The sequence below is a fragment of the Camellia sinensis genome, chromosome 14 (genome assembly GCF_055761805.1).
Source record: "Camellia sinensis isolate YWXY chromosome 14, ASM5576180v1, whole genome shotgun sequence".
Lineage (NCBI taxonomy): Eukaryota > Viridiplantae > Streptophyta > Magnoliopsida > Ericales > Theaceae > Camellia > Camellia sinensis.
In genome coordinates this window covers 138800509-138826387 of record NC_138974.1, presented here as the reverse complement: position 1 = coordinate 138826387, position 25879 = coordinate 138800509, and the positions used below count along the sequence as shown (strand labels likewise).

Here is a 25879-nt window from a genome sequence, read left to right as displayed (position 1 = left end):
TTGATTTGAATGTGATGGTTGTGAGAGAAAAAGTAAAATATATATATAGATATTAAGGAAAAGGGGTTTCTAACCCCCAAGTCCTATGAGAGCTCCAATATTTCAATCTGAATTTTCTAAATCTTTTATTTTAAAAAAAAACATTAGTATTTATTATCTTTTTCCAATCCACATGTCTTTCCACATGCTTGTACTTATTGATTTGGTCAAAATCTCCTGATTAGCATTTAAAATCCCCTCATACAAATAATTATAGATACAACCCGTGCATAGTTACTACAATACCCTTTTCAACTTCTCTCATGCACTATGGTTAATGATAAGATTGTTAAATTATTTTTATAAAAAATCTAAAAAAATATAATTTATATACTAAAAAAATCTAAAACAAATATAAATATCGATAATTATCTTGTGCATATAGATAATTATATTTGTTTTAAATTTTTTTTAATATATAAATTATGTTTCTTAAGATTTCTAATATTCCAATCTGAATTTTCTAAATTTTTTATTTTAAAAAAAAACCTCAGTATTTTTTAACTTTTTTCAATCCACATGTCTTTCCACATGCCTGTACTTATTGATTTGGTCAAAATTCCCTGATTAGCATTTAAAATCCCCTCATACAAATAATTATAGATACAACCCGTACATAATTACTGCAATACCCTTTTCAAATTCTCCTATACACTATGGTTAATGATAAGATTGTTAAATTATTTTTATAAAAAATCTTAAAAAATATAATTTATATATTAAAAAAAATCTAAAGCAAATATAAATATCGATAATTATCCTGTGCATATAGATATTTATATTTGTTTTAAAAAAAATTTAATATATAAATTATGTTTTTTAAGATTTTTTATAAAAATAATTTAACAACCTTATCACTAATCATAGTATATGGGAGAAACTGAAAAGGCTACTGTAGTAACCATACACGGGCTGTATCTATAATTATTTATTTTAACTCACAAGCCTTATGGGAGCTCCAATATCCAATCTTAATTTTCTAATTTTTTTATTTAAAAAAAAAATCTCAGCATTTATTGACTTCTTTCAATCCCTAAGCCTTTTTGACTTCTCTCATACCTACTGCTACACCCTTTTAAATTTCTTACATACACTATGATTACTGATTGGATTGTTAAATTATTTTTTATAAAAAAAAATTTAAAAAATAATTTGTATATTAAAACAATATCTAAAACAAATATAAATTATTATTAAATCTATCTATTTATCTATATATTATGTAAGTAAAGGAGAATTTCTAACCACAAGTTTTGTAGGAATTCCAATATTTCAAACTAAAATTTCTAATTTTTTGATTTTAAATAATTAAAAAAATCCTCTATAGTTCTCATTCAAGCTATAAAAAAAAAACAATAATAATAATAATAATAATAATAATAATAATAATAATAATAATAATAATAATTTAATATCTCTTGATTTATGACTTTCAAATGGAAAGCATTCCATTAATTTAAATTTAAATTAAATATTATAATGATTTATCCCATACTATATAAGTTTTAAATAATAATCTATTCCATGATTTATCTATGTATCTATATATTTATATACTACTATAATTAGAAAATATTATCATTTCATTAAAGTTGAAAGTTGTAATTCTTTTATGTCATTTTTTTAATTTTTTTGTTAATATGTGTTACAATATTATTGGTCTACAAATTAATTTTATATTTTTAAAATAAAATTTCAAATTTGGATTCCTACTTAAATAATGTTACTATAATTGGAATGAGATCAATATTTTGTGTGAAAGAAAAATATAATTAAAAAAATGAAATGATTATGGTTTGGATGCAATATTTTATCTTATTAGCTTTTTATTTTGTCTTTTTGTAGCTATTTTAGCTCAAATCATTTATGCCAAACATAGCCTAAATGTATAATTAACAAAAACACAATGATTTTTTTTTTGAAATTTGAATAAAATATAGTAAGTCTTACAAGTTTTGTATAATTGTGCTGGGCTCCCTTAATTTTTTTTAATTTATATAACACTTGGTACAATTTTTATCAAAAATTTGTTAATCATATTATTGAGAAAAATTATGTTGTCATATATTGTATTTAAACAATATAAATAACATTGAAAAAAATTATCGAGCCGAACCGAGTCAAACTTGAGTTTCATTGAAAAAAATCATTTTTCATATAAGATATCTTTGGGGATTGACTTTATTTGTTATTGTTCATGGTTAAGATATTTTCCTATGGTAAATCTATATAACAAGACACCTCCGCTTTTGAATCTAGATGGAACATGTATCTTGGGTGGCAATGGATTTAAAGGCTGAGATTAATTTGAGATTTTGTTTCTTTTTACAAACATTTCATTGAGTTATTATTTTTATGTTTTTCTATTGATTGATTATTATTGTCAATGGCAGGATTGAATTCAGTTGATGGCAGAATTCACGAGGGAGTTCAACGTTGAAAGAGGCAGTAGAGCTTACAGGAACTTTATTGCGAGCTTACGCGTTGTATTGGGAGCGACTTTTTCCCATAATATTCCTATACTTCCTGCTCAGCAAAATCCATCAACTCGATGGTTCGACATCATTTTGCGAACCAACATTCATTGGATTAGGCTGAGGATTCAACAGGACAACCTCTACGTGCGCGCCTTCCAAATGGAGAATTCTCAAGAATGGTTGGAGTTCGGGCGTATTTCTTCTTCTTCACATTTAATTCCCGAATCCACATTCTTAGGTTACGAAGCCGACTACCTTTCCCTGCTAAATGTTGCCGGTCAATGTATGGATGAGATACACCTTGGTCAGATCCAACTCACGCATGCCGTAAATCAGCTCGTTACCTCAGCGACATCCTCAACTCGTGCGAGGTCACTGATCATCGTGATTCAGATGATCAGTGAATCGATTAGATATACTCGCATCGCCGACTTTCTCGCAGTCACATTCAACAACAACAGTTCGTCGCCACCCCCTGCCTGGATGTAGAAACTAGCGCATTCCTGGGGATTCCTCTCTACCCAATTGCTACTAGCCGATGCTAATCACGATCATATCTTCCAAATTTGGCAACCCAACGAGATGAATATCGTGTCCATTCTAGATGCGGTTGCCGTACTCGGCATCATGCTTAGGAGTGTCCACTCATCATCAAATCCTTAGGGTTTAGGGTTTTAGGGATTTAGGGTTTAGCATTTTAGGGGGTTTAGGGTTTAGGGTTTTGGGTTTTGAGTTTTTAGTTTTGGGGTTAGGGTTTAGGGGTTAGGGATTCAGGGTTGGGGTTTCAGGTTCGGGTTAGGGTTTAGGGGTTAGGATTCGGGGTTTTGGGGTTGGGGTTGGGGTTGGGGTTGGGGTTAGGGTTTGGGGGTTAGGGGTTAGGGTTTAGGGGTTTGGGGTCGGGGTTCGGAGTTTGGGGGTTCGGGGGGTTAGGGTTAGGGGTTAGGGTTTCGAGGTTGGGGGTTGGGGTTGAGGGCTGAGGGTTTAGGGTTTAGGTTTTAGGGGTAGGGGTTTTGGGTTTTAGGTTTTGGGTTTGCGGTTTAGGATTAGGGTTTAGGGTTTAGGATTTAGGATTTAGGGTTTAGTGTTTTGGGTTCGGGTTTCGGGGTTTGCGGTTTTGGGTTTGGGGTTTGGGGTGTTTAGGGTTTTGGGGTTGGGGGTTTGGGGTTTAGGGGTTAGGGTTTAGGTTTTCAGGTTTGAGGGTTAGGGTTCAGGGCTCGGGGCTCGGGGGTTAGGGGTTTGGGGTTTAGGGGTTTGGGGTTTCGAGATTTCGAGGTTCGGGGGTCGTGGTCGGGTTGGGGGTCGGGTTTGGGGTTTGGGGTTTGGGGTTCGGGGTTTCGGCGGTCAAGGTTTGGGGTGGGGTTATGGGTTCGGGTTTGGGTTCGGGTTCGGGTTTAGGGTTTTTGAGGGTTGTTTAGGGTTTTTAGGGTTTAGGATTTTTAGGGTAGGGGGTTCAGGGTATGGGGTTGGGAGTTTAGGGTTTAGGGGGTTTGGGTTCAGGGTTGAGGGTTTCGATTTGGGCTTTGGTTTGGGTCAGGGGTTGATTGTTGAGCGTTTCGGTTTAGGATTTAGGGTTTGGGGGTTCGGGGGTCGGGGTCGGTGTCGGTGTCGATTTTAGGGTTTGGTGTTTGGGGGTAGGGGTTAGGGTTTAGGGTTCGGGAGTGGGGGATTGGGGGTTTAGGGTTTTGGGGGGTTAAGCGTTAGGGGATAGGGTTGGGGTTTAGGTTTTGGGTTTTGGGGTTTTGGGTTAGTGGTTAGGGGTTTCGGGGGTGTAGGGTTTTGGGGTTTGGGTTCATGGGCGTGGTCGGGGTTTAGGGGTTTCGGGTTAGGGTTTTGGGGTTTGGGTTTTTGGGTTTTTGGGTTCGGGATAGGGGGTTTGGGGTTTAGGGTTTTAGGGTTTTGGGGTTTGGGGTTTAGGATATTTTTGGGTGTTTAGGGGTTAGGGTTTGGGGTTTAGGGTTTTATAGGGTTTGGGGTTTACGATTTAGTGTTTTTTAGGGTTTAGGATTTTTTAGGGTTTAGGGGTTTAGTGTTTTTGGGTTTAGGATTTGGGGTTTGGGGTTTGGGGTTTAGGATTTAGGGTTTAGAGTTTTAGGGTTTACGGTTTCGGGTTTTGGGGTTTGGGGTTAGGGGTTCGAGTTTGGGGTTTGGGGTTTGGGGTTTGGGGTTTAGGGTTTAGCGTTTGGGGTTTGGGGTTTGGGGTTTGGGGTTTTGGGTTTTGGGGTTAGGGGTTAGGGGTTCGGTTTTGGGGTTTGGGGTTTGGGGTTTTGGGGTTTTAGGGTTAGGGGTTAGGGTTCGGGGTTCGAGATTCGAGATTTAGGGTTTAGGGTTTTAGGGTTTCAGGTTTGGGGTTTGGGGTTTGGGGTTTTGGGTTTTTGGTTTCGGGTTTTGGGTTTTTGGTTTCGGGTTTTTGGTTTTTGGTTTCAGGTTTCGGGTTTGGGGTTTGGGGTTTTGGGGTTTTGGGTTTTGGGGGGTTTAGGGTTTAGGGTTTAGGGGGTTAGGGTTTGGGGTTTTGGGTTTGGGGTTTGGGATTTGGGGTTTCAGATTTCGGGTTTGGGGTTTGGGGTTTAAGGTTTAGGGGGTTTGGTTTTGGGTTTTGGGTTTAGGGTTTAGGGTTTAGGGGGTTTTGGGTTTTTAGGGTTTAAGATTTAGGGTTTTGGGTTTAGGGTTTTTAGGGTTTTGGGTTTAGGGTTTAGGATTTGGGGTTTGGGGTTTAGGGTTTAGGGGGTTTAGGGTTTAGGGTTTGGGGTTTAGGGTTTACGGTTTAGGGGGTTTAGGGTTTTTAGGGTAAGGGGTTTAGGGTTTAGGGGGTTTAGGCGGTTTAGGGTTGGGGGTTGGGGGTTGGGGGCTGGGGGTTTAGGGTTTGGGGTTTAGGGGTTTTAGGGGTTTAGGGTAGGGGGTTTAGGGTTTAGGTGGTTGGGGGTTGGGGGTTTAGGGTTTAGGGTTTGGGGTTTAGGGTTTAGAAATTAGGGATTAGAGATTAGGGATTAGGGTTTTGGGTTTACGGATTCGGATTTGCAGTTTCTAGGGTCTAGGGTCCAAGGTCTAGGGTCTTCAGGGTCTTTTGGGGGTTTAGGGTTTAGGGTTTAGGATTTTTTAGGGTTTTTTTGGGTTTCAGGTTTCGGGTTTAGGGGTTTGGGGTTTAGGTGGTTTAGGGTTTTACGGATTTGGGGTTTGGGGTTTGGGGTTTAGGGTTTAGGGTTTAGGGTTTAGGATTTTTAGGGTAGGGGGTTTAGGGGTTTTAGGGTTTAAGGGGTTTAGGGTTTAGGGTTTAGAGGGTGTAGGCGGTTTAGGGTTGGGGGTTTTGGGTTTTGGGTTTAAGGTTTGGGATTTGGAGTTTGGGGTTTAGGGTTTAGGGGGTTTTTGGTTTTTAGGGTAGGGGGTTTAGGGGGTTTAGGGTTTAGGGTTTAGGGGGTTTAGGGTTTAGGGATTAGGGATTAGGATTTAGGGTTTAGGGTTTAGGGATTTGAATTTGGGATTTCTAGGGTTTCTAGGGTCTGGGATTTAGGGTTTAGGGTCTAGGGTCTTTAGGGGGTTTAGGGTTTAGAATTTTTTTAGGGGTTAGGGTTTAGTTTTAGGGTTTTAGGGTTTAGGGTTTTAGGGTTTTAGGGTTTAGGGTTTAGGGATTAGGGATTCGGATTTGGGGTTTGGGGTTTCTAGGGTCTAGGGTCTAGGGTCCAGTGTCTAAGGTCTAGGGTCTTTTGGGGGTTTAGGGGTTTAGGGTTTAGGGTTTTAGGATTTTAGAGTTTAGGGTTTAGGGTTTAGGGGTTAGGGTTTAAGGTTTAGGGTTTCAGATTTGGGGTTTGGGGTTTTGGGGTTTTGGGATTTTGGAATTTAGGGTTTGGGGTTTAGGGATTCGGATTTTGGGATTTGGGATTTCTAGGGTTTCTATGGTTTCTAGGGTCCAAGGTCTAGGATCTTTAGGGTCTTTTGGGGGTTTAGGGTCTTTAGCATTTAAGATTTAGGGTTTAGGGTTTATGGTTTTTTTAGGATTTAGGGTTTAGGTTTAAGTTTAGGTTTAGGGTTTAGGATTTAGGGTTTTGGGTTTTGGGTTTCGGGTTTTGGGCTTAGGGTTTAGGGGTTAGGGGTTAGGGGTTTGGGGTTTGGGGTTCGGGGTTCGGGTTTAGGGGTTTAGGGGTTTAGGGTTTAGGGTTTAGGGGTTTAGGGTTTGGGGTTTGGGTGTTTGGGTGTTAGGGTGTTAGGGGGTTAGGGGTTTGGGGTTTAGGGGGTTTTGGGTTTAGGATTTAAGATTTAGGGTTTAGGGTTTGGGGATTAGGGGGTTTAGGGTTTTAGGGTTTGGGGTTTGGGGTTTGGGGTTTGGGGTTTAGGGTTTAGGGGGTTTAGCGTTTTTAGGGTAGGGGGTTTAGGGGGTTTAGGTGGTTTAGGGTTGGGGGTTTTGGGTTTAGTGTTTAGGGAGTTTAGGGTTTTTAGGGTAGGGGGTTTAGGGTTTAGGGTTTAGGGGGTTTAGGGTTGGGTGTTGGGAGTTTAGGATTTAGGATTTAGGGTTTAGGGATTAGGGATTAAGGATTAGGGATTAGGGTTTAGGGTTTAGGATTTAGGATTTAGGGTTTAGGAATTTGGATTTGGGGTTTGGGGTTTGTAAGGTTTCTAGGGTTTCTAGGGTTTCTAGGGTCTGGGGTTTAGGGTCTAGGGTCTTCAGGGTCTTGAGGGGGTTTAGGGTTTTTTTAGGGTTTAGGATTAGGGTTTTAGGGTTTAGGATTTCGGGTTTTAGGGTTTTAGGGTTTTAGGGATTAGGGATTAGTGTTTAGGGTTTAGGGTTTAGGATTTAGGATTTAGGGGTTAGGGGTTAGGGGTTATGGTTTAGGGTTTAGGATTTAGGATTTAGGGGTTAGGGGTTAGGGTTTGGGGGTTTAGGGTTTTAGGGATTTAGGGGTTTAGGGTTTTAGGGATTTAGGGGTTTAGGGTTTAGAGTTTAGAGTTTACGATTTTAGGGTTTAGGGTTTAGGGTTTTAAGATTTAGGGTTTAGGGTTTTGGGGTTTTGGATTTAGGATTTAGGATTTTGGGTTTAGGGTTTAGGGTTTAGGGTGTTTAGGGTTTGGGGTTTTGGGATTAGGGATTAGGGTTTAGGGTTTAGGATTTAGGGTTTTGGGATTCGGATTTGGGGTTTGGGGTTTGTAAGGTTTCTAGGGTTTCTAGGGTTTGTGGTTTATGGTCTAGGGTCTAAAGTCTAGGGTCTTTAGGGGGTTTAGGGGATTTAGGGTTTTGGGTTTCTGGTTTTTTTAGGGTTTAGGGTTTTAGGATTTAGAGTTTAGGGTTTTGGGTTTTGGGTTTTGGGTTTTAGGATTTTAGGGTTTTAGGGATTAGGGATTAGGGATTAGGGATTAGGGTTTAGGGTTTATGGTTTAGGGGTTAGGTGTTAGGGGTTATGGTTTAGGGTTTAGAATTTATGGGTTAGGGTTTAGGGTTTAGGGTTTTAGGGGTTTAGGGTTTAGAGTTTAGGGTTTTAGGATTTTGAGTTTAGGGTTTAGGGTTTTAGGGTTTTAAGACTTAGTGTTTTAGGGTTTAGGGTTTAGGGTTGAGGGTTTAAGAGTTTAGGGTTTAGGGGTTAGGGTTTAGGGTTTAGGGTTTTGGGGTTAGGGGTTAGGGGTTGGGGGTTTGGGGTTTTGGGGTTTTAGGGTTTAGGGTTTTAGGGATTAGGGGTTTAGGGTTGAGGGTTGAGGGGTTAGGGTTTAGGGTTTAGGATTTAGGATTTAGGGGTTTAGGGTTTAGGGTTTAGGATTTAGGGGTCTAGGGTTTAGGGGTTTAAGGGTTAGGGGTTAGGGTTTAGGATTTAGGGATTAGGGTTTAGGGGTTTAGGGTTTTAGGGGTTTAGGGTTTAGGGTTTTAGGGTTTTGGGTTTTGGGTTTTGGATTTAGGGTTTAGGGTTTAGGGTTTAGGGTTTAGGGTTTTTTAGGGTTTTGGGTTTAGAATTTAGGGTTTAGGGTTTAGGGTTTGGGGTTTACGGTTTAGAATTTAGGGTTTAGGGTTTAGGATTTAGGATTTGGGGTTTTGGGGTTTTGGAGTTTAGGGGTTTAGGGGTTAGGGTTTAGGATTTAGGGTTTAGGGTTTAGGGTTTAGGAGTTTAGGGTTTTGGGGTTTAGGGATTTTGGGTTTAGGGTGTTGGGTTTAGGGTTTAGTGGTTTAGGGTTTAGGGTTTTAAGGGTTAGGGTTTTGGGTTTTGGGTTTTTAGGGTTTAGGATTTTTAGGGTTTAGAATTTAGGGTTTAGGGTTTAGGGTTTTTTTTTTTAAGATTTAGGGTTTAGGGTTTAGGGTTTAAGGTTTAAGGTTTAGGGTTTTAGGGTTTTAGGATTTAGGATTTAGGGTTTAGGATTTAGGGTTTTAGGGTTTAGGATTTAGTGATTAGGGATTAGAGATTAGGGATTAGGGTTTAGGGATTAGGGATTAGGGTTTTGGGTTTAGGGATTCGGATTTGGGGCTTGGGGTTTCTAGGATTTCTAGGGTTTCTAGGGTCTAGGGTCCAGGGTCTTTAGGGTCTTTTGGGGGTTTAGGGGGTTTGGGGTTTTAGGATTTTAGAGTTTAGGGTTTAGGGTTTTAGGGTTTAGGGATTTGGGTTTAGGGTTTTAGATTTGGGGTTTGGGATTTTGGGATTTGGGGTTTGGGGTTTGGGGTTTTGGGGTTTAGGGTTTAGGGTTTAGGGTTTAGGATTTAGGGTTTAGGGTTTAGGGATTCGGATTTGGGATTTGGGGTTTCTAGGGTCTAGGGTATAGGGTCTTTAGGGTCTTTAGGGGGTTTAGGGTTTAGGATTTAGGGTTTAGGGTTTAGGGTTTTTTTAGGGTTTAGGGTTTAGGGTTTAGGTTTTAGTTTAGGTTTAGGGTTTAGGGTTTCGGGTTTCGGGCTTAGGGTTTAGGATTTAGGATTTTTTTAGGGTTTTAGGTTTAGGTTTAGGGTTTTAGGGTTTATAGTTTAGGGTTTCGGGTTTCTGGTTTTAGGGTTTTAGGGATTAGGGATTGGGAATTAGGGACTAGGGTTTAGGGATTAGGGTTTAGGATTTTAGGGTTTAGGGTTTAGGGTATAGGATTTAGAGATTTAGGGGTTTAGGTGTTTAGGGTTTAGGGTTTAGGTTTTAGGGTTTACGGTTTACGATTTAGGATTTAGGATTTAGGGTTTAGGGTTTTAGGGTTTTGGGTTTTGGGTTTAGGGTTTTTTAAGGTTTACGGTTTTTTTGGGTTTGGGGTTTAGGGTTTGGGGTTTAGGGTTTATGGTTTAGGGTTTAGGGTTTGAAGGTTTGGGGTTTTAGGATTTAGGGGTTAGGGTTTAGGGTTTAGGGGTAGGGGTTTGGGGTTTTGGGGTTTTGGGGTTTAGGGTTTAGGGTTTAGGGTTTTAGGGTTTAGGGTTTAGGGTTTAGGATTTAGGGGTTAGGGTTTTAAGGGTTAGGGTTTAGGGTTTTTAGGGTTCAGGGTTTATGGTTTTTAGGATTTAGAGTTTAGGGTTTAGGTTTTAGGATTTTTTTTTTTAAGGGTTTAGGATTTGGGGTTTTAGGGTTTACGGTTTAGGGTTTTAGGGTTTAGGGTTTAGGATTTAGGATTTTAGGATTTTAGGGTTTAGGGATTATTGATTAGGTTTTAGGGTTTGGGGATTCGGATCTCGGGTTTGGGGTTTCTAGGATTTCTAGGGTCTAGGGTCCAGGGTCCAGGGTGTAGGGTCTTTAGGGTCTTTTGGGGGTTTAGGGTTTAGCGTTTAGGGTTTAGGGTTTAGGGTTTTAGGATTTTAGAATTTAGGGTTTAGGGTTTAGGGTTTGGGTTTGGGATTTTAGGGTTTAGGGTTTAAGGTTTAGGATTTAGGGTTTCAGATTTGGGGTTTGGGGTTTGGGGTTTTGGGATTTTAGGATTTAGGGTTTGGGGTTTGGGGTTTTGGGGTTTAGGGTTTAGGGTTTAGGATTTAGGTATTCGGATTTGGGGTTTGGGGTTTCTAGGGTCTAGGGTCCAGGGTCTTTAGGGTCTTTTGGGGGTTTACGGTTTAGGATTTAGGGTGTAAGGTTTAGAATTTCGAGTTTAGGGTTTTTTTAGGGTTTAGGGTTTAGATTTAGGGTTTAGGATTTCAGGTTTCGGGCTTAGGGTTTAGGGTTTAGCGGTTAGGGTTTCGGGGTTAGAGGTTAGAGGTTTGGGGTTTGGGGTTCGGGTTTAGGGGTTTAGGGTATAGGGTTTGGGGTTTGGGTATTAGGGTGTTAGGGGGTTAGGGGTTTAGGGTTTAGGGGGTTTTGGGTTTAGGGTTTTGGGTTTAGGGTTTAGGATTTAGGGTTTGAGGTTTGGGGTTTGTGGTTTGGGGTTTAGGGTTTAGGATTTTAGGGTTTTTGGATTTGGGATTTGGGGTTTGAGGTTTGGGGTTTGGGGTTTAGGGTTTACGGGTTTAGGGTTTTTAGGGTAGGGGTTTTAGAGGGTTTAGGGTTTAGGGGGTTTAGGCGGTTTAGGGTTGGCGGTTGGGGGTTGGGGGTTTTGGATTTAGGGCTTGGGGTTTAGGGTTTAGGGGGTTTAGGGTTTTTAGGGTAGGGGGTTAGAGGGTTTAGGGTTTAGGGTTTTGGGTGTTTAGGGTTTGGGGTTGGGGGTTTAGGGTTTAGGGTTTAGGATTTAGGATTTAGGAATTAGGGATTAGGGATTAGGTTTTAGGGTTTAGGGTTTAGGAATTCGGATTTGGGGTTTGGAGTTTGTAAGGTTTTAGGGTTTCTAGGGTCTAGGGTCTGGGGTTTAGGGTCTAGGGTCTAGGGTCTTTATGGTCTTTAGGGGGTTTAGGGTTTAGGGTTTAGAGTTTTTTTAAGGTTTACGGTTTAGGTTTAGGGTTTAGGGTTTAGGGTTTCGGGTTTAGGGTTTTAGGGTTTTAGGGATTAGGGATTAGGGATTAGGGTTTAGGGTTTAGAATTTAGGGTTTAGAGTTTAGGGTTTAGGATTTTTAGGATTTAGGGTTTAGGGTTTGGGGTTTTGGGGTTTAGGGGTTGAGGGGTTAGGGTTTAGGATTTAGGGGTAGGGGTTTAGGGTTTTGGGGTTTTGGGATTTAGGGGTTTAGGGTTTTAGGGTTTAGGGTTTTAGGGTTTAGGATTTAGGGTTTAGGGGTTTAGGGTTTAGGGGTTAGGGTTTAGGGTTTAGGGTTTTTAGGGTTTAAGATTTAGGGTTTAGGGTTTAGGGTTTTTTGGGTTTAGGTTTTAGGGTTTAGGGTTTAGGATTTAGGGTTTAGGGGTTTAGGGTTTAGGGTTTAAGGTTTAGGGGTTAGGGTTTTTAGGGTTTAGAATTTAGGGTTTAGGATTTAGGGTTTAGGGTTTAGGATTTTAGGGTTTTAGTGTTTAGGATTTAGGGATTAGGGATTGGAGATTAGGGATTAGGGTTTAGGGATTAGGGATTAGGGTTTAGGGTTTAGTGATTCGGATTTGGGGTTTGGGATTTCTAGGGTTTTTAGGGTCTAGGGTCCAAGGTCTAGGGTCTAGGGTCTTTAGGGTCTTTTGGGGGTTTAGAGGGTTTAGGGTTTAGGATTTTGGGTTTTAGGATTTTAGAGTTTAGGGTTTAGGGTTTTGGTTTAGGGTTTTAGGGTTTGGGGTTTAGGGTTTAGGGTTTAGGGGTTATGGTTTAGGATTTAGGGTTTAGGGTTTCAGATTTGGGGTTTGGGGTTTGGGGTTTTGGGATTTAGGGTTTGGGATTTAGGGTTTAGGGTTTAGGATTTAGGTATTCGGATTTGGGGTTTGGGGTTTCTACGGTTTCTAGGGTTTCTAGGGTCTAGGGTCCAGGGTCTAGGGTCTAGGGTCTTTAGGGTCTTTTGGGGGTTTAGGGAGTTTAGGGTTTAGGATTTAGGCTTTAGGATTTATGGTTTTTTTAGGGTTTAGGGTTTAGGTTTATGTTTCGGGTTTAGGATTTAGGGTTTAGGGGTTAGGGTTAAAGTTTAGGGGTTAGGGGTTGGTTTGATTTTTAGAATTTTTTTTAAAAAAATTAAAAATTAATTTGGTTAAGAAATAAAAAATAAAAAATAATTATCATTTTAACTTTTGGGTAAGTTATATAGATACGTATGGTTGTTTGAATTTAATTTGTAAAAAATTATTTCTAACCACTCGAAAGATAAAAATAATATAAAAATGATTTATATTTACTAATATAAATTTAAGCATCCTTGGAATAATATAAATTTATTAAAATCCTTAAAATGCATCAAACGAGTAGAGCCATCCAAGTACTACCATTAATTTAATCTTATTTATTTTAAAAAAGCCCTAATTAATTTTATAATATGGTAACTTTTGTATATGATTAAGTCCCTCTATGCGACATCAAAACATTTCTTTTTTGAGGTTGGATATGCTTTGTTCATATGATCCTTTTTGAATTCACACACATGTATAGATGTCCTATACAAAAATGTTTATTGAACTGTACACAAAATGTATATAGATGGATAAAATTTTTCAAAATACTAACAAACTCTATAAGATTTTATGCATATATATGTATTTGTATTCAATTTTATGATCAATTTTGTTTGTTTATAACAAAACTATAAGATTTTTAGCTAGTGACTCATTTTGATTTACAAGATCTGTAAAGGGGCAATTCCAAAGATTACAATCATGACAGAGTTTAGAGGAAGATCATATATATGCACGTGCCTTATTGAATATCCAAAGACATTATTTCTATGATTTGAATCCATAACACTCGAATTATAATAGAATTATTTTATTTTATATTTTTATCAGCATAATAAAACGAAGGGCCTCCCTCCGTCAATATGATGAATTTGTAAAAGGCATTGTCTCCAAATAAATAAATAAAAACTTTACACAACCCTTAATTTAGGCAATGATTTAATCGTACGCATGTAAGTGGGAGCAATTTAAAGAACACTTTGTTTTCTTTTGATAAATCTTGATCTACTTTTTAGTATTTTGATAAAGTAGATAGATATATCACACATTTAATTTCTATTTTTTTAGTATTTTTATTTAATAAATAGCATCATGGATTACTAATTTTGAATCTTATTACATTATGAATATTCTTGTTTTATTTTTCTCTTCATACAATTTTATAGTATAATTTTAAAACCACTTCATTCTATCAAGTATTGATTTTATTCAGTGATATTGGACTAAATTGGACAAGTCATACAAAAATCTTAAATCATAGTGTAAGTTTTGTATGAAATTATTATTTTTTTCATTGAGTTGAAACAAATCGACTGATTTGGACAATATCAAATAGAGGTTTCAAACATTATTCTTAATTTTTTAAAACTGGTGATCCATTCTTGAGATTTATAGACAATTAAAGAGAAGTTACTTTTATTTGCTCAAACTTGTGCCATTAAGGACCTTAATGACAAAATTATTTCCTATGTGAAATGGTAACCCTCATCCACTTTTTAGAGGTCATAGAGGCTTTGTTATGAAATTCAAACAAAAAGCTCATTTTGGCTTGTTTTGAAAAGTAAGAAAAAAAATTAATTTATTTACTTTTTTTTTAAACATACAAAAAAAAAAAAAAAATAGAGAGATAATATAATCAAAATATACCAGTAAATTAATTTTTTTCATGTCCTCAAAAGAGGCTTGTGGCTTGGCTTATGGGCTTATGTTGGTGGTTAAATCTATGTACTAAATTTTGGATACTAATCCATGTCAATCTATTGGGCTATCCGTAGCAATTATTTGGTATTATGAAACACAGCCTTAGCCATCAAAGTGCCATTTTTTTTTTCTTTTCTTCTTATCTAGGAAATTTCTATGAACTATTAATTAGAATGTTTTAAGACTCTCTTTTGATGCATTTATTATAATTTTAAATTTAGTCGAGATGTGTATAAATTGACTTAGATACTCAGTTATAAAAGATAAAAATAAAAAGTTTGAAAGTTAATAATTATGAGTTATAATTTTATATTATTTCTAGTAAAGTATGGTGATATTTGAAATACTTCTCCCAAATTCCCAATCATGAGTCTTTTAAATAGGGCTGCAAATGACCCGAACTTTTCATGAACAAGCTCGACTGAGCTTGTTAAGGGCTCGGCTTGGTTCATCAAGTCGACTCATTTGTTTTTATTTAAACAATATAAATAATATTAAAAAAAATTATCAAGCCGAATCGAGTCAAACTTGAGTTTCATTAATATTAATGAGCTCTTATTATCTGTTAAAAATTAGGTATGCTCCTTTTAGATCTCAAGTTGAACTCTCATTATGTGTTATCAATTTCTTGAGGTCATGTTTATAGGTATTATTTGAGATTTGTCTGATCTACGTGGAAGGGACGTTTGGTGTGGATTCTAAGATTAGTCGAGAAATACATAAATTGATTCAGACATTCGACTATTATAAAAATATAAAACTTAATTGAATAAACATAATCCAAACGCATAGGGAATAAGTCAATTGGATAGTTCAAGTGGGTAAAAATTATCAAGAATGAGTCATCTTATAAATCAAAAATTTTAATTTTTTCTAACATAATTTTTAAACAAAATTTTTAATTTATATAAAATATTTTGGTAATAGCATTTTTGAGGACGACTTCAAAGGCCTCTTTTGGTAAAGAGGTTAAAAGTCATTTTTTGACTTCTAATTTTGTTTGGGTCACATCATTTCTCTACTTTTTTTATACGTTTTTCTAAAAAAAAATTTTTTTTTAAAAAAAATGAAAAATTAGCTTTTAACATATTTCCTAAAACAACCCAAAAAAAATGTTTGTACTAGTTATAATGGCCTAATAATGTAGCTTAAGAGATAAGCGAAAGAATAAGAAAATTTAACCATATAGACAGGATTAACAAGCAAAAAATAAAATTTTCAATTCAAAAAATATAGACATGATTCACAATTCACAATACAAAAAATATAGACAGAATTAGAATTATATTTATTATAAAAGATATTTAAAATTAGAATTATATTTTCATGTAAATTTTTCACCTTAATCAAATTTATACAATAATATAAATATATATTCTTTTACTTCATTTTTTTGTCATTTATGTGTTTTTAATCACACAGCCTTTCATCATTCTCTTATAACTACCAAGTCTGAAACCCTAATCCTAATTTCTTATTTCACAATTCAAAACCCTAATTTCTGAAACCCTAATCCTAATTTCTGATTTCACAATTCAAAACTCTAATTTCTGAAACCCTAATCATAATTTTTGATTTCACAATTCAAAACCCTAACCCTAATTTATGATTTCACATTCAATTGAAAACCTTAGAAAATTTTCACAATTCAAAACCACAACATTTTACCAATTCAAAACCACAATTTCAATTCACAATATTTCCACATTCACAAACCCTATTCTACCAACATTTTCATCAATTCACAACATTTTCACATTCATGAATTCTATTTTACCCACATTATACCCACATTGTACCCACATTCACATTTTCACAAACACAATAAACGCATAAAATTCAAATGAGACAGAGAGAGACAGATGCCATACCAACGAGAGAGAGCAACCCATGGACGGAGAGAGAGCACAGAGAGAGAGTAAGAGCAGAGGGAGCGACAGCAGAGGGAACGACAGTAGAGAGAGCGAGAGTGAGCTGAAGTCGAAAAAAGCTAAGTGTAAAAAGCGTGATTGCAAATGACGGGGCTGGGGGATATTTATATAAGTTTTAAAAGCATGGTTACGAACCACGCTTTCACTTAAAAACGATTTTGGTTAAAAGCGTGGTTATCATCCACGCTTTATTTTATGAACAGTAAAAGCGTGGTTCACAACCATGCTTTCAGGGAAAATTTCTTTTTGCTTAAAAGCGTGGTTCACAACCACGTTTTCAAAATTTTTTTTTTTTATACTTAAAACGTGGTTTTTAATCACGCTTTATTTATAAACTAAAGTTAACTAAATGTGTAGTTTGTAACCACACTTTCTTAATTAAAAGCGTGGTTTGAAAACACACATTTATGATTTCAACCACGTTTTCTTAATTAAAAGCGTGGTTTGAAAACACGCATTTACGATTTCACAAAATTTCCGCGCGGTAGGCACAGAAACATTGAAAGCGTGGTTCACAACCATGTTTTAGCCTAGTTTAGAAATTCCGTCCAAACTAAGGGATTGTTTGGAATGGTCTAAATAAGTACACTTTTTGACTTTTTATAAAAAAGATATGTAAAAAAATAAAAAGAAAATGTTCATTGATATAACTCAAAAAAAAATAAAAAAATAAAAAGTGTAAAATTATTTACAACAATGATTCATCTCCCTTTTCCCCCACCCCCTTTGACCCCCTCTCTCTCTCATTGGTTATCTTTTTTTTTTTTTTTTTTTTTTTTTTTTTTTTTTTTTTCCTGCTCCTCTAATCACTACCTGTCACGTAACAAATGGGTGAGGGGTGACCCCCCAAAAGGGTCCCAACCATTATTCAATTATTTAAACTTCCAAAATCTGGCCTAAGCCTAGTTTGGGAATTAAGTTCCTAATTTGAAAAGCCCCCGAATTCACTCGCATTCATCAGAGAACCCTAGCTTTGCTTCACTCAGATCACCTCGAAACTCTCCAGTCTCATTCTCTCTCTCTCTCTCTCTCTCTCTGGAACGCTTCTCAATCTCGATTTCTTTGCTCCAGGACGAGCTAAACGGAGGTTTTCTTCAATCCTCGTAAGTGATCTGCCATCGTTCGATCTCTCTCTCTCTCTCTCTCTCTCTCTCTATATGTATATATATATATATTTTCAATTCGCAATGCAATTTTTGATTGATTTGATCTTTAAATTCATGCGATTGTGCTAGATCTCACCGCCATTTACATTTGCAAGAACACTCGTTATCGTAATTGTATCTAATTCCAAATGCATAACTCAGCATTCCTCAAATGCATTGACATTGTAAGTGTATTGTTTATTGTCAAACAAACTAAGTCTTTTTTGTCAGGCTATGGTGTGCATTGTGGAAAAACAATATCCACTGAAGATATTGATTCAGAATACTCAGCGCCTACAAGTCTGTACATTATTTATTTATTTTTTTCGGTGTTAATGGATTTTGGAATGTCGTTATTATTATTCATGAACTGTGGCAATTTAAGACCTGGTATTTAAAGAAAAAGAACATGTTGGAGATATAGGAGCAATAGACCAATGCATGCCCTTTTAAATGTACTAACGAAAATATGAAACCGAAGTTAACACATGGTGTATCATTGTCAATAGCACATGATTAAAATCACGTAACTAAACATATTTAAGCTAGCATGTAGTTGGATTCTTTTCAAAGGATGTGCAATCAATTTTATGGCGCATGACACGAGACACAAACACGACATGATATGTACTCGTTGAAATGGAAACTTTCTAAAAAGTCAAGATGATGACACAACACACCAATAATAATATTTTTTTTAACGATTGTGTTTGGATCATAGATTTGAGGAGGGATTTGCGAAGGGAAGGGAAAAGTCATAACATAACTGTTGTTTTTTTCAGTTTTTAACATTGCAAATACATTTGCATCCTATTATATCACAATAGTAAGAAATCATTTTCCATATTCTACGTATTAACAAAGAAGTATGATTGGAAGGTTTGGGCTTTAGAATTCTTAAATTTAAGGTCATGTTTGATTCAAAAGACTAATAGTGAAGTATTAATAATCCTATTAAATTAGTGTAGGATTCACTATCCAATTGGATTAATATCCATTGGATTAATAATCCCACCCCTACCCCATTACTAATAATCCTACAAATTTGTTGGATTAATTATCCATTGGATTAATAATCCTAAACCAAAATGTTAAAACAAACATGAGATAATTGGGCCCACGGATTAATAATCCTAATCCCATGCTCTAATCCACCCAATCAAACATGCCCTAAAAGTACAAATAAGGAGGGATTATTTGGTATAAATTCACATTGTTTTTATTTAATAAGTAAATCACAACTTTGCAAGATATTTTCTTCAAACTTGCAATGTGGTTTATGTGCGCTCAAGTGGTGAACACATATGGCCCCCAAGTGTCCAAAACATGTCCGGTTCTACAAAAATTTAAAAATAATAGGACATCTTTGGATGTCTACATACTGTTAGTGTCGGAGTGTCTCGGACAAGGCACCTTCGTAGAAGTATATGTGTTTCGTAGATACTCACTCTGCATCACCAATACGCAAAAGATGATGTTAAATAAAATGTTATTGAATACATTTGCTTTGTTATATTGGGTTTAAAGAACTTGCATCTGCTTTGTTTGTATTATGATTGTGCTTTTATTTTATTGTTGATTCTAAATATGCTGTTCTATGTAGAACTCCTGCTTGAACTGTTGAGAAAAGGCGACCTATAATTTTGTTACTTGGGGCATGCAATAATTAATCATCAACCACTAAACTTGCATTCTATGTAATGGCGATCAATGCAGATCTCATCAATAATCTTCTACATGAAACATGTAGTTCTTATTTTTACTGAACAAGGTGTAACATGTGTAGTTCTTCTATGTTTAGTTTTAATTTATACTTCAAGTGGACTTCTAGTTCCTACTTGAGCACAGTGATCTGTTTTCCTGCTGTTTAATTGGGCCTCATATTTGGACCAATTTTCAGACCACCTATGTCTTGTTAGCAGAATGAATTCAGAAATTGCTGATTCATCATCTCCACATCCTGGTAAAGCCTCTGGTGATAAAGCTTCTGCTCCGGCTGTCTCTGGGCAGATGGCTCATCTTCTAGGTTATCTACTTCTGGCATTTCATCTTGGGCCAAAAATATTAAACTTCCACAGCCAGGGCAAGAGGATTCACAGACTGGAAATGCTGCGAAGTCTACCTTTGCTCGTCTCGCCAGTAGTATTGGATTGCATTTGCCCGCAAAAGCTTCTGGGAAAAGTGAGGGAGCTGAATGCACCTCAACAACTGCACAATCAAGTGTTTTAGAATCATTGACGGAAGGTTTTGTTGACTCCTCTCTTAGTGCAGTGAAAGCGGTCCAAGTTAAGGCACGCCATATTGTCTCTCAAAACAAAAGGAGATATCAGGTAGCTTACTAATGACACTAGTGCTGAGATTATAAAATATTTTTTCTGAACTTCTGTTAAGATTTTTTATTAATAAAATTACTCTTCCGGTTTCATTTTTGCCCATGAACTGTTTAGGTATTCATCACCAGTCACCTTGTTCGAATAGTTGTCTGTAATCCATGCTTAATATTTTGTGTTATTCACATGGGTAATTGTATCTTTATTTGTGTATATATGTATATATAATGATGGGAACTTGTCTTGGATCTTACTGTCGGCTTTACCTTGTCTTGATCTATAAACAAATTAGTTGATTGAAAAACTACTTCCAACTGAAATGTTATAAAAAGAAATATGTGATCCTTTAACCCAAAAGAACTATTATATTTTTTGAAATTGTATGTAATGAAGTAATTTCTCATGTCATTGTCAGTAATAATCCTGCTTTGCCAGCATATGACTGTTAAAATATATTACCCTTTCATTTGATGAAACAACTCTAGCATCCCGCATTCCACCAACTTGGTTGGCTAGATACTTGATAGGTAAATATGGAATTACCCCAACAGCCCTGCAAGCCTACATGATCTATCTTGAGCAAAATTAATCCTTACAATGGAACTCTTGTTTAATTTGACCTCAAGACTGGACAAGACTTCAAAAATTCTCAATACAGAATTGAAGTAAATGTAGGATTTACTCTTCTTAAGCTACAGTACAGTTTGTTATCTTTAACCAACAGTAAGCTAAGATTTTGACGTTAGTAAGCAAAGCTTTACAAGCATTTTAAAGATATTAGCTTTACAATAAGCCAATATTTTTGACATGATGGCCATTTAATATGCTTAGAAATAGATGTGATCTTTCAATGTTGTTGGCTTGATACATTACATTTTTGGGTATTAAGATGTCACAGATTGATTCTATCCACAAATTATATGGCATTCTTCAAAATTTTCAATTCTGAAGATTTTAAGTTCTTTGTTTTTTTAATGGTGTTTCGTGATCAAATTGCATTATAACATTAAAGTTAATCATTTCATGCATTTTCTCAGTGGTCTATATTACTTCTTTGCTTAATATAACTCCTTTTCAATTAAGATGTCACTGATGAGATCCAACTTGATAATGCCCCTGGTTTTCAGGAATGAGGATTTGATCTAGATATGACTTATATAACTGAGAATATAATTGCTATGGGATTTCCTGCTGGTGATATGAGCTCTGGATTTTTTGGATTTGTTGAGGTAAACAAACAATATGGCTCATGTCAGATTTGATCTGATTATTGACAAGTATATAAATTTATATTAATACTGTCTTAGAAATTTGATGCAGGGTTTCTATTGAAATCACATGGAAGAAGTGATCAAGTTTTTTGAACCTCATCATAAGGTAAACATCTAAATTTGAATTCAAAAGTAGTACGTTTTGACATTACTTTACTTTGGGTTAGGATTCTTGTGACAATTATAGAAGGGCTGTTTGTGACCAAGGGTGTTCTTCAAGTTCATAATATTGTCATGGATATGGTCCTGAATTTCTTGGATGGATCTGTGGTTTTATTGCATTTGGTATTTTTGAGCTTTCTACTTCCTCGGCTTGCTGCTACATGATGTCATGGTCAATACGCCCTATGAAGCACGGACACGGACACGGACACGCATACGGACACGGACACGGACACGGACACGGGACACGGTAATTTCTAAAAAATGGGGACACGGACACGGCAGGGGACACGGCAAATTTTTTAATTTTTTTATAATTATTTTTATTTTAATGCACATTAATTATTTTATTTATTTATTATATTTTTTAAATAATGTGTTCTAATTAATTTTTTTATTTTATTTTACATATGTATTTATTTATTTATTTATTTATAAGTATATATTATTTTATAATATGTATTATATATTATCTTATAAGTATATTTATGTTATATAATAACTATTATATAATATATAACCATTGTATTATATATTATCTTCTAAGTATATTTATGTTATATAATAACTATTATATAATATATAATTATAATAGTTATTAGTTATAATATATAATAATAATAATAGTTATTATAATAGTTATTGTTATTATAATATAATAATAGTTATTATAATAAATAATAGTTACATATATTATACTATTATATGGATAAAGACGGGGGAGACAGAAGAGGCAGAGGGAGACAGAAACAAAAGCGAGAGAGAGGGGGACCATCGATCGTGATCAGCGAGAGAGAGGAGCCCAGCGATTGCGCGATCGCGATCAGCGAGAGAGAGGGAGACAGAAGCGATCGCGATGACGATCGCAAGGGAGGGAGAGAGAGAGAAGGCGAGAGAAAGAGAGCTCTGCAAATGCGAAACCGAAGGCGAGAGAGAAGCTCTGAGTTGAAGTGGACTGGATCGTCGAAATGGACTGGATGGAGGTCGATTGGCTCGAGATCGAAGGCTGAGAAGTCGCTGACCAGGTTTGTACTCACTCTCTCTTTCATTTACTCTTCTCCCGTGTCCCATGGCGTGTCCAGATTTGGACACGCGTGTCTCTGCCGTGTCTCCGCCGTGTCCCTCACAAAAAAATTAATTAAATTAAGGGGACACGCCAGATGTCGTGTCCCGTACGTGTCCCCGGCGTGTCCCCGTGTCCCCGGCGTGTCCCCGTATCCGACACCGCCACGGCTTCCATTTTGGCGTGTCCATGCTTCATAGAATACGCCTTTCTATCTTCAGTGGATAATGCCATTCGAATGAATGCGCTTTTTGATGTTTGTGGGCTCGTTTTCACTGCATAAATCATTTGTTATTTACTCGGAATTCCTGATATCTACAATTAACCTTTTATATACAGTGAAAATACAAAGTATACAATCTTTGTTCGGAGAGATTGTACGATGCTTCATTATTTGAAGGGAAGGTGCGATTTTCACCATCATTTATCTTTGAGCATTTTCACTGTATTCAAAGCTAATTGCAGCCTTAACTAAATATCAATAGTGGTGAACCCTAGAGCTCCAAATTTTAGCTTTTTTAGCATGCCCATTGTGTTGAATAACAATGCTTAGTTGCTTCATTTTTTTATTCATTATCAATAAGCTGGTCGACCAAGTTCTGAATTGTCTTGAATGCTGATCTGGTTATGTTGCAGCTTGTTATCTCGTGCAGTGCACATTAAATTTCTTTTTGAAGCATTTGTATCAAGTTTTCCAGTTCCATAAGAAGTGTTTGATTCCCTTCTTTTATGTATATATATATATATATGTTTATGAAATTGAAGCTTTTTGCATGTTATTGGAAACTAGATCCTCATAGTGGTGCATAAAAACAAAGAACACAAGGTATTCCAAACTAGAAGACAAATTTAGGAGTGTCCTTGTGTTGCTGCTAAGCGAAGCAAACGGCCCCCTCTCCTTTTTTTGACAAAACAGAAGAAGGAAAGTGATTTTATAACGTCTTCCCTGTTTTATTTGCCTGTGTTTTCCAGGTTGCATCTTTCCCATTTGATGACCATAATTGTCCCCCGATTGAACTCATAACTCTGTTTTGTCAAAGTGCTTACACATGGCTAAAGGAGGACATTCTGAATGTTGTAGTTGTTCATTGTAAAGCCGGTATGGCAAGGACAGGATTAATGATCTCTAGCCTCCTCCTCTTTCTTAAGGTGAGATTTAGAAGTCAGAAGCATGAAGATGCTGTTCTTTGTGTTTAGATGGAAAATTGTTATTCGTAGTGGTTCTATGTGTCACCATTTTTATAACATTGTTATTACCCTGTTTTGCTTCCTTCTACAGTTCTTCCCAACAGCTGAGGAGTGCATTGAGTACTATAACCAGAAACGATGCCTAGATGGAAAGGGTCTAATTCTTCCAAGCCAAATTGTTAGTCAACTACTTTGATCAAATCTTGTAATTACATTACATTTCTTTAATTACTTCTCATATTTTTTTATTTTTCCAGAGATATGTAAAGTACTTTGAGCGCCTTTTAACATACTTCAATGGTGTAAATCAACCTGGACGTAGGTACTCTTCTAATAATCTTTCCCTAAATATGTCATTTTGATCTTTGAGAACGTACTAAAGTTACTCTTCGTAGGTGCATGCTTAGGGGATTTCGGCTCGTCAACTGCCCATACTGGATTAGGCCTTCCATCACTATAACTGGTCATAACGGTAATCCATGACACCCCTTCCTACTCATTCTTTTCTTCCCAAGTGCCATTGACATTTGAATCTAAAGAAATAATTAGTCTTACATTTATTTTATAGGTCCATTATCAGTTGGCAAATTTGGGTGCCAAGAAGTTGTCATATTTATTTTGCAATTGTTGTTTATATATTTGTTTTCAAGAGCTTTTTACTATTGTTTTTTGCCCTCGTCTTTCCCTAAGCACTTGATTTGTACGTAGTTATGTTCAAGCATAGGGGGTGACATGGACTCTGCTGGGTTTTGAGTCCACAAAAATTTGTACATTGCTAATAATTCGATACAAAAAATATATAATTGAATTGAAAGAACTGGAATTATTTTTTATTCAACTTAGAGTCCACACTGGGATTTAGGGAGAGATATTTTAGGCTAATGAATTGGAGACAGCTTTGAAACTAATGCACTTTTTTCGTTAGCTAAGTCCTGAAAGGCTAAGTTCGACTATTTATTGGGGAACTTTTTGAAGCCTGGACCGTTTTATGTACCTATGCTTTGCCATGTTTATATATCACTTTTTCAAAGTTGTCTTGTGAATGCATGATTTATTGTTGTTAAGCCTGAAGGTGAGATAAGATTTATCTTTGAAATAAGAGTTTCATTGGCTTAAAATCCCGAGTTTAGTTGTCATTCTAGTTTTGATGTGTTTGTTTGTTTCTCTTTTTGGATTTTTATTGAAAAAAAACAAAAAATAAACTGAAAGTCTACTTAAGAAATTCAAACTCTGATGTCACTCTTGAAAAGGCTATTCACAATATGCCATTTTTACTATTTCACTTCTTCTTCTACTTTTTTTTTTCCCCGCCCTATGTGGCTATCTCATACATGCACATTTTCACTATTATACAGGAATTCTATTCTCAACCAAAAAAATATCAAAAAACGAAGGATCTAATGGTAAATATTCTTTCAATTCAATCCTAAAACCTAAATCCTAAACCCTAAATCCTAAAAACCCTAAACCCTAACCCTTAAAACCCTAACCCCTAAACCCTAAAACCCTAAACCCTAAACCCTAACCCCTAAACCCTAAACCCTAACTCCTAAATCCCAAACCCCCAAACCCTAAACCCCAAATCTTAAACCCCAAACCCTAAAAAATCGTAAACCCTAAAAAACCCTAAACCATAAACCCAAAACCCTAAATCGTAAACCCTAAAACCTAAACCCTAAACCCCTAAAACTCTAAACCATAAACCCTAATCCCTAAATCCTAAACCCTAAAGTCCTAAACCTTAAACCATAATCCCTAATCCCTAATTCCCAATCCCTAATCTCTAATCCCTAAAACTCTAAAACCCGAAACCCGAAACCCTAAACCCTAAACTATAAACCCTAAATCTAAACCCAAAACCTAAGCCCGAAACCCTAAACCTAAACCCTAAACCCTAAATCCTAAACCCTAAAGACCCTAGACCTTAGAAACCCTAGAAACCCCAAATCCCAAATCCGAATCCCTAAACCCTAAATCCTAAACCCCAAACCCTAAACCCCAAAACCTCAAACCCCAAATCCCAAAATCCCAAACCCCAAATCTAAAACCCTAAACCCAAATCCCTAAACCCTAAAACCCTAAACCCTAAACTCTAAAATCCTAAAACCCTAAACCCCCAAAAGACCCTAAAGACCCTGGACCCTAGACCCTAGAAATCCTGGTAACCCCAAGCCCCAAATCCGAATCCCTAAACCCAAAACCCTAATCCCTAAACCCTAATCACTAAATCCTAAACCCTAAAACCCTAAATTCTAAACCCTAAATCCTAAAACCCTAAATCCTAAAAAAAAAAAAACCCTAAACCCTAAAAATCCTAAACCCCCAAAACCCTAAACCCTAAACCCCTAAACCCTAAACCCTAAACCCTACACCCTAAACTCTAAATCCCTAAACCCCAAACCCCTAAACCCTAAATCCTAAATCCTAAACCCTAACCCCCAAACCCCTAAACTTTTAAACCCCAAAACCCCAAACCCTAAACCCTAAATTCTAAATCGTAAACCCCAAACCTAAATCCTAAACCCTAAATTCTAAACTCAAAACCCTAAAAAACCCAAAACCCAAACCCCAAAACCCTAAAACCCTAAACCCTAAACCCCTAAAACCCTAAACCCTAACCCCTAAACCCTAAACCCTAACCTCTAACCCCTAAACCCCTAAACCCTAACCCCTCAACCCTAAATCCCTAACCCCTAACCCCTAAAACCTAAA

General features: G+C 36.5%; 1 pseudogene across 1 annotated transcript; it reads left to right on the top strand.

The window, feature by feature from the left end:
* The first annotated feature begins 2447 nt into the window (after nt 1-2447).
* On the top strand, nt 2448-24626 carry LOC145807333 (phosphatidylinositol 3,4,5-trisphosphate 3-phosphatase and protein-tyrosine-phosphatase PTEN2A-like; annotated as a pseudogene). Its single transcript, XR_014350319.1, has 10 exons — nt 2448-3001; nt 19138-19483; nt 20611-20712; nt 20804-20860; nt 22319-22384; nt 22952-23128; nt 23259-23345; nt 23425-23489; nt 23563-23639; nt 24523-24626. The product of XR_014350319.1 is annotated as a phosphatidylinositol 3,4,5-trisphosphate 3-phosphatase and protein-tyrosine-phosphatase PTEN2A-like (transcript).
* Nucleotides 24627-25879: the final 1253 nt, after the last annotated feature.